Source organism: Lates calcarifer, linkage group LG2, assembly GCF_001640805.2.
Source record: "Lates calcarifer isolate ASB-BC8 linkage group LG2, TLL_Latcal_v3, whole genome shotgun sequence".
Classification (NCBI taxonomy): Eukaryota; Metazoa; Chordata; class Actinopteri; family Centropomidae; genus Lates; species Lates calcarifer.
In genome coordinates, this window is record NC_066834.1 from 14,369,876 (window position 1) to 14,379,914 (window position 10,039).

A 10,039-nucleotide genomic window follows, 5' to 3' on the forward strand; every position below is an offset into this window, starting at 1 on the left:
TGAACAGATAAAAAGTTAAACATGTGAACATGAAGATGTTTGGCTTCTCATCATGTCTCCAGTCTGCAGACAGAGTCTCTGTATTACAATATTTATCATATTTATAATATTTAACCTTTTCCGAACTCCAAAAGGTTTTCCTGTGGGTGAATGTTACCTGTACCTATTTTACAAATAAAGACTCAGCAAACATCAGCAGAGAAAAACTGGAAAACACAACAAAGATCAATAATTCTGGAGGTTTCTTTAGTCTGAACTTTGTTTTTTCCCCTTTAAATAAATGTTATTTCCTTTTTGCTTGTTTCATCTTTAGATAATTTTTTATGTGGATTAAATTTATAATTTCATGTGTTTTCATTGATAGATTTTTGAAACATTTGCCTCATTATTATTTCACTTATTGAATTTATCTTCAGTAGAGTTTTTTTTTATTATTGAATCTGTTTTTTGGTTGTTGTTTTTTTGAGATGTTGATAGTTTTCTTCTTTCGTCTTCTTGTGTTGATTAATATGATTAATTTTGTTAAAGAAACCAGTTATTTTTCATGGTAAGACTGATTATATTCAGGCTGTAGCTCAGCCCCTCTCACTGGACATTTTCAGTCAGGCAGACTTATGGTCACCTAAATTAGGACCCCTTTTTAGTTGAGACTTACCTGGTGTAGTGTGCACATGGCGAACTACCTGTACTGTCCAGAGTGTCATCTGTCTGAGGAGCTAAATGTGAGTCTCTGATTTGTTTGTTGTTTCTGATTAGCTCTGTTGTTGTTAGTAGAGCCTGACATCCACAAGCTAGCTAGCCTCTAAGCTAAGCTAGCTCAGTTATTACCTCAGTGGTAGCTAAGTGTTGTTGGTTAGCATTAGTAATGATTATAACATTATCTTGTGTTAACTCGAGATATTTATATAAATCATCTCTGTTCTAGCTCTAACAGTTTAGTTATGCCTTGCTTTTTTAAAAGCTATGTACATATTTGTTATTGACAAGGTATATTTTTTAGATTTTGAAGATGGGAAGTTATATTGTTATTTCTATGTTTATCATATTTGTACATGTGAAATGGAGCACAGTAACATCATAATTCAACAACTGAGGGGTTAATGAAGTATTTCTAATTTCTGATCAATAATTTTGATACTGTGATTTTAATTTTGAAGATGTCTGTGACTGAAATTGTGCAGCGTTTTGCATCGCTTCATTACATTTACCTTATTTGCATTGGTGTTTTTTTTTAATCTTACAATTCATATGTTTCATCAGGAAATAATATTTGAAATTAAGCAGTTTATTCTCTCAGACATGAGCTGATCTGCTGAATTAGAGGACGACACATTAAACAATTCAAGGCACAGTTCTCTGATAAGTTACACAGTTACAGTACAGATGTTTGGCAAATTAACAGATGAGAAGCAGAAGAGATTTTATTGTTTTCGTGTTGTTCAGGTGTTTTAAAATTCAGACTCTGAACGTTGCTGCAGTCTGGCTGATCCTGAGCTGTCCAAAAGAAAATCTGACTGAACAGTTAAAGTCATATTTTTCCTCTGAAGTGCTGCTGTGCTTTAAAGAATATTTAACACCACCCACCCCCGGCCTCTCAACAGCAGCCCCACAGCCTCGTCCTCAGGGACCCGTCACAGCAGGATAATGGAGAACTTCCTCCCTGCTCGTATTTAACAACCACAAGCTCCATTTGGTTCCATCGCTGCTCCTCGGTCCCACGCTCCCTGAACACATCAGAACAGTAATGTTGGCAGATTGTCTCACTAACAGTTCAGGACCATTTCAATGGTCTGACCCCCCTCACCCTCCCCACTCCTCACCCCTCTCCCTCCTCATCTCTCCTGGCTCGGCACACACCTTGTTAAATCCCACTTTGTTTGCGTCCCTCGTCCTCTGACAGTTAAAGAAGTGACAAATGGCTATTATTATGGAAAGAAGGTTACTTTTATACACGGCTCGTGGTGCTGTGGTGGGGGGGACGCCACCGGCTGCTCCATCACTGTCAGGGAAACTAATGATAAGATATCATAAGACACAGGACGGCCATGTTAAGATGGAGTGGCCTCCCGCCGAGTTTTCATCAGCCGCTGTCCGTCTGCGCTCAGCATTCATCTTGATTCTGCATCCACTCGCACTTATTTTGCTTTACACCTGCAAAAAAATACATCAAACACCCAGAGCCTGTGTAGATTTATAAGTGGAAGAATCTCCTCGCAGGTTTCAAATGAATAATGATGATAAAAGTGTCGTTTTTAGTCTTTTATTTCTGCACAACTTCGCTGTTCTGTAAATGAAGACGCCGCTCTGTGTTTGAACGCCAAACTGAGACAGATTGACAGACAGCAGCCGCACTCTGCAGACATGAGCAGATATACAGTTAAATCAAACAGTTTTCATCCAAAACAAATACAAAGAATCAGAGATAAAGTGCAGGAGAATTCACGAAGAGCAGAAACTGTTCTGTCTGGATCAAACCTGGTCAAATTCAGCTGAAGAGACTTTTTCTTTGACCTGATTCATCCTCTGTAGCTTCATCAGGTCTTCTCCTGATGTTTTAGATTATAATCCAACTCCAAAATGCACATACTGATCATGTCCACTCATAGCAGCTGAAGCATGACTACACTTTTGATAAAAGGGATTTCTTATATAATTCTAAAAGGCCTATTTCCCATAGACCTGGCCATTGTAAGTCAAACACTTACCAGAATCTGACTTGCAGAAACGCAGAAAGCAGCCGCTGCTGTGTTCAGTTTCAGCCGAAAGTTTAGCAGAAATTTGCGGCTAACAGGCAGCTGCTTCCTTTGGTTGGACCAGATTCTGGTCCTTTGGTCCAGACCCCAGTCTGACAAACCTTTCAAACCTGCTGATTTGGTTCAGACCAAACTGAAAAATCCACAGGTGTGAGAGGACCCTGAGAGGACTCTCAAATCTAACATATCATATCAGCAATAAAGGAAATGAGATATGTCTCTTTGGGAAAATGGGAGAAGAAATAAATGCAGCTTCACAAACTTATGGACACTTTCTGTGAATTCATACTTTCTCCTGCATGATTTCATTTTCTTACACACCTGTCCACCAGGTAAACACTGAACAGCATCAAATACAGAACTAAAACAAAACTAAAAAGAACCAGTGAAAGATTTACTGGATTTAGTTTTTCAAATAATTGAAAAAAGAAAAACTCAATTGATCATTTATTTGTGTACTCTGTTATACTTTTGATTTGTTACACAGAGTTAGTGACTTTTGTCACTTCTGGGACACCATATAAACCAACTCTGTTACAGTTTGTGTTTGAATGAACGAACAGTAAATCCAGCTCTGTCTCTGTCTACTTGTATACTTTCTGTTAACACTTATTGGTTCATTTTCTTTGTAGTCAAAGAAGACGAGGTTTTATTTTGTCTTTGTCTGTGCATATATTTGCAGCAGAACTTCATTTCTCTCGCTGGTGATTAAACAAATAAAAGCTGCCTGATAAATAAGGATTCAATTATCAAAAGATTAGTGTGTGATTTTGTTTTGATATTAACTTTGATTTAAAAGCAGCACAGCTCCGTCCGGTTCCTGTGTGCATGTGGTAATTAAATCAAAATCCTCTTCAAACACATCACCAAACCACAGACTCCAATTTGAGAATCGTCCGGTGAAAACTCAGAGACTCCGTGTTTGAAAGTGTTTTTCCAGGGCTTAACCGGAACACACTTTCAATTAATTCAGAGGAAACTTCAATGAAACTGCAGGAGGAAAACAATCTGAGCCTCTAATCCATCCATCACAGCTGAGAGGGCAAAGACGGAGGGTTTTTTTTCTTTTACAGACCCTGAATGCAGCTCAGCTCCCTGGACTAATAGCTTATCATTGTCTGATTAAAACTTTCTGAAATTTCTCTTCAGCTTCTGAGCTTTAGTTTCTCAGAAGAGCTTTGACCAGGACCAGGACTAGAGTTTGATGGCTATAAATCAGACACTTAGTCTCTGAATCCTTCTCTCAGACACAGATGAAGAATAAATGTTGTTGTTCCACACAAAGATGTAGAGAGGTTGGCGAGGTAGATGGTGGACATGAGACCAGGTTCACATCCTAAGTCCTGTCCGTGTCGTGGCTGAGTTTGGTTATGTTTAGAGAAAGAGGGACAACACACTGTGTCTTGTGCTTCATTTTACTGACATATTTAACCACCATCTTCCCTCAACTCCCAAGAGAAAATACTGGTATATTTCACTCTGAAGCCAGGGCTGGGTATATCTGTCGATACTGATCAAGCTTTATTCCTAAAGTGTGGTACACACTAAGATAATTGGGCCGATTTTCAGTCAGAGTCCCCCCTCCCGATTAAAGTCAGCAAAGGCCTGATTATCTCATGGTTGTAAAGATTATCTTGTCAGATTTTCCTGTGGTGTGAGGTGTGTTCAGAGTAATTTTACCAGGAAGCAAGCTGACTGAAGACAAAAGCACAATAAACAAGAGACATCATTGCCACGTTTGTTTACTATAAAGTCGCAAGATTTGGGGTTTTGAGAGTCCAGACTAGTGTTAGTGTGTGGTGTGCTGTGTTGGTCTTCTCTCTGCACATCACACACTATAAGAACAAAACTGTGAAATCTAATATTATTTGTCGTCATGTGTGTGGTCTCACACATTTTCTACATCGGGTAAGATTTTTAAAATCTTTTAGTGTGTGCCAGGCTTTAGTGAGATGTGCAGATATCATCAGGTTAATGTTTTTGTGGTATGCTGTGGAGCTGGAGAAAGTAACACTATGGTCTGTTGTTGCAGTGCAGGTTTCACACTGGTTGTTTTAGAGGGACCAGCAGCACCTGCTTGGGATCTGGGACTAGAAAGTCTTCTTTCTGTCATCATTTTCTCTTTTATCTTTCTCCAATCCCTATCTTTAAACCAATCGGTGTCAAGTACAGGGAGACACAGCACAAGTAGATGATGACCATAGGACAAAGGTATGTCAGGTAAAGTTGTTTAGTGTGCAAACAAATCTTTCTAATCATTAGTGAATCAATAACACCAATGAACTGATGCTTAAAGCAGACCAACAGTGTTCATCACAGCCGCAAATCAAGTAATTCTGTCATCTAAAGACAAAACTAGACCAAGAGACAATTTAATGTGGACCCTGAACAAAATGCATTTCACACAATGAGTGTAAAATCAATTCGACAACAGCAGACTCACTACCGAACATGTCAGAACGTCTGTCTGGTCATCCTTGGTATTTTTGATTTTGAAAAGTGCACCAGCACTAGAGTTTAAAGTAGAGTTCTGTGTTGTTAAAGGACAGTAAAGAGTTTGTAAAACACTGAACACATCATTGTTTGAAAGGTTTAAACTTCACCTCTGACCCTCTTGTGTCATTTTATTTCCTCATCGTCCTGATCTTAAAGACAGATTTCCTCCATTCACAGCGTCTCAATACAGATGAGAGTCTAACGGCGTCGCTCTGACTCACAAACCAAACGACTGTGCTGTGTAAAGACCATTATTTTCTTTTGTCCCGCGCCGTATTCTGTCTTTATTATTGCATAACAGAGGAGTAAATACAACAGATTCATCCTCTCTAATGACTTCCTTGTCGGCCTTCCCTCCCTCGACACTGAGCTCTGGTTTGATTAATGCTGCGCGGCCCAGCGAGTCCGAGAGGGAGGACGGGAAGGGATGTGACAAAACAACAACAGGAAGAAAACAAAAAGGTTGTGGAGAGATCACGAGAGGATTGCACGAGGAGCGTCCTGTGTATCAGAAACATTAAGAATGTAATGTGCTATTACTCTGTGAGCTGCCAGCTGCCTTCCTCCGGGCCCGGCTGATAATAGAGCGGGGCTTTAGGACTCGTCTGACAGCGAACGCACCGCCGCCAACAAGGGCCCTCGACATGCTGCCACCTTAATACCAACCGCACCCACGGCTCCTGGGACAAAAATTGACATCGTCTGGAGAGCAAAGCAATCAGCCGACCTGGTATTACCGAGCATTTATGTCTGAGCTGAGCCCCCACACAGCAAATCTTGACCTTAAAGAAACCTGTTATTCCATTTTCCTTTCAGACAACTCAGTAACTCCCTGTAAGGACAGCAGTCGGTGGGGATTTCCTGCAGGTTATCTGTGGGTTTAATTCACTGATTCGCCAATCTGTTTCCTCCCGATGTCGCCGAGGACGAGAAGCCGGCAGCAGAAACAGAAACAGCAGAAAGAAAAATATGAGGACAGAGTCTGACATGTTGATATATGATCCGACAGAGCAGCAGAGCTTGTGTTTTTCAGAGTAAATACTCTGGAGATCAGCACAGGTAAATGTGAAGGTGAGCTGAGGAGCAACAGTGACACAAAGGAGAAACACTTATTAACTTATGAGATTCAGGAGCTGCAGGGTTGACTCTCTGCAGGGTGACATGTCTGAGAGCTGCCGTCTCTTCATTTAAAACCTGCAGACAGAAGAGGCAGGACAACTTCTCTGAGGAGGAGACATTTTCATTCAATAGGAATGAAGTCCCAGATCACAAAGACACAGAAACGTTATAGACGTTGCTCTTTTCACAGAACGATGCTAATATGTTGATGTTTAGCAGAAATAATGTTCACCCTCATGGGTTTGCGTGTTAGCATGCTAACACTAAAACTGAAGCTAATGGGAATGTCATCAGTTCTGCACATTAAAACTTTGACCTGATGATGGCGCTAGAGGAAAAGTCAGAGGATGATCAGAGTTACTACAGTTCATCCTGAGGGGAGCATGAACGCCTGAACCAGATTTCATCAGGGTCCATCCAGTGGCAGTGAAGATACTTTGACAAGGACACACCAAAACAGATCCAGGGTCAGATGACCTGCTAGGACTGAGGATAATTCAGTCTCCAAGTTAAATTAATCAGCTGTCGTGTCTGATTAATGACCTGAGAGAAAAGTCTGTTTCTCTCTGATGAAGGAAGAGAAAACATCAGACTCACAGTTGATCAGGTCGACCGTCCCCATGGTGACGATGTGTTCACATCCTGGTGGAAACATCAGGACTTCAAGTTGCCTCCGAAAATTAAAGAAAAGCAACTGAAGATTGGTTAAAGATACAAGAAGGATCTTCATCCTTAGAGGAGAGGAAGCAGATTTTAGAGGTGGTGTGGTTGTGTTCAGTCAGTGCTAACCGAGACCCAGTCATGTCCACAAGAGCTGAAAGTGTTTGAATCTGAGTGAAAAATTCACCCAGAGAGCAGAGGGAAGCAACAAAGAGAAGTGGAGTTCTTCCTGAGTTCAGACCAGTCAGAGGCTCATGTTAGAAATCAGGAGCCTCTGACCGACTTTTATTATTTAAAATGTCAGATAAATAATAAATAATAAGTGTTTGTATAAACATCAGTACGTAGTTTATGTTTACAGGACTGGCTGTGGAGGTAGGTTTAGTTTAATTTTTAAAGTTCAGCATATCCACAACTTGTTTCAGTTCAATTAGACGACAACTTTTAAGATGAGAGAATTTATTTAACATGTTCAGGATGTTTCCTCTCTTCTTCTCCTCTCTGACTTACTCTCTCTTTTCATGTTTTCTCTGTTTTTAACATGCTGTTCTGTTTTTAAGTCAGTTCCTGTTTTTTATGAAGTTATTTCACCTTATTTATTAAGCTGCTGGACCTGAGAAACAAATTTTGTTCCCCTCGTGTGTCAACATGTTGAAGGATGACAATAAATTGACCCTCACTCGTTTTCTCCTTCATTTCGTCTTTCCTCTTCTGCCTTCACTAACCTCTATTTCCTTTCCATCCTTTCCCCTCCCTCTCATTTCTTTTCCTTCCTTGTTTTCTAATTTACTTCCTTCCTTGCTTTAAAGTCCTAAATTACAAATGATAAATCTGAGTTTCTGTGTTTCCACAGTCCCCCTGAACTCTGAGTCTTTTCTCGACCTTGTGACCTTTCTCTCTGACGTCTAAGGGGAGGCGTGAATGAGAGGATAAAGAACATCTCTTTGTGTTTTGTTGCAGTTTATGGACGCTGTGAGTTTTCTCTCTGATGTCTCCTCCGGTGGTGTTTGGGGCGTCAGTAAACACCTCCGGGGGTCGACCTGAGCGTTGAGCTAACGTCCTCGCCGGCGTCGTTTCAGCCATTAGAGCTGTGGACTCAGCCTTCGCTCAGAGGAGACGGCCTCATTTCCTCCTCCATCCTCCTCCCAGGAGCACGACGAGCAGTTTAAGTGATTTCTCTCCGAGCGTCCCCATAAGTGCAGCAAATATCCCCCTTTAAAGCCTGTGAATTGTAAAACATGATAGTCTGTGATGTTTCTTTTTAAAAAGCTCAGCGATCACCGCCCGCCATCCAAGGAGATGAGCTAATTAAATTGGTACATTTTACAAGTCTTACTCAATAAATCTGAATAAATTAACAAGGCATTACTAAGGCTGCTACATTAAATTTGCATAGTGCATTTAATGAATATGCAACCGCGAGTGGAAAGGTCTGCCACTGTGAACCCCAGCGAATTAGCATAACTACTTCCAGCATGTTTCTTAAATAATGCTCTCATTTGCACATCACTGAGTTGGCTAATTCTGGCTTCGGCGAGGGCGGCCTCGTAATTAAAGAATCCCACTTTAATTTTTAATGAAGTTTATGTTACATCAATCCTGACAGTAATGAGGGGGACGTGGAAACAAAAAGGCTGCTAATAATTAAATTCACAAACCAGTTTGAGGGATAATAACTCCTGAGGAGGAATTACATGACTAATTATTAATTAAATATTCATAGTATCATGCAGCAGAGAGAGAGGCGGAGGCGATGGCGGCGGCGGTTCGCTGTAAGCAGCCGCCTCGACGCTGGTGGAGCCCAGATGCCAAACGGCTTTTATCTGTGAAGGACTTAGGAGGCTCATAACGGCGCTCCACACTGTCATTAATTATAATGACCCCTAAAACAAAAACAGACTATAATTGGTGGTTGTCTGGTGATCTCTGATTCAGGAAGACATCACACTGCAGAGAGCTCCGACTGATCCATCATATAGTCTGTTACTGAGTCTTATTCTAATTGTCTCAGGGAAAGAAAAACAATCAGCCAGTTAGGTGAAATGTTTGAACAGTTTTTGGTTCAAAACTTGTACAAAACATGTTTGAAACAATGTTTATCTCCTTCCATGTATTTAAAGAAAAACTTGGTTTATGCTTATGGAAAATAAACCTTTAAACAGCCTCTTGTTGCTCTGTGTTAACAGGTACGATCTCCCTCTAACTGAGTGAAGTCAGCAGCTTAAACTGCTGGAATCAGGCCCAGCAAGTTCAGGAGTGATGCTGAACTGCAGATCAGTTAAAAAGTCATTTAAAACCAGCATTCATCTCTGATATCCAATCAGGAAACTGACAGGATTATCAAGAATTAGAAACGGTGTGTGGTGTGTTTGTTACACCCATGGCACTTCCTGTAGCTGTATTTTATTTTGAAAGAGCAGTCTGATTTGCAGAGAGAGTGATCACCAACGAAGAGTCTGTCAGATGGCCACTGGTGTTAGAGTGACCTTTGAACTCTGTTGAACAGCGTGGACTCAATGAATCCACTTTGATGCAGCAGCAGTGAATTAATCTCTCAGAGGTCGTGACCCCTGACCCGTTTAAAATACTAACATTGTTATCGTCAAGTACAGTTGATTCATATTAAATTTGTGGTTGTTGTTCTGAGTCTCTTTGTGGTTGTTCTGTCACTCTTTGTGGTCGCTCTGTGTCTCTTTTCAGATGTTCAGAGTCTCTTTGTGGCAGATCTTTGTCTCTTCGTGGTGACTCTGGGTCTGTTTTCAGTTGTTTTATGTCTCTTTGTGGATGTTTTGTGTTTCTTTATGGTTGGTTTGCATCTCCTTTTGGTAATTCTAATTCTGAACCTCTTTGTTGTCTGACTTTTCTATGACTTTCAGAAAAGAAATATTAACAATCACTTCATACAGAGGCTTGGGTCCAGGGAACCCTGAACTCTTGGGCCTAAACCTGTTTCATAAGTTTGACACTAACTCATTATGTTTTACACTGAAACTAAAGGATGTCTGAACAGC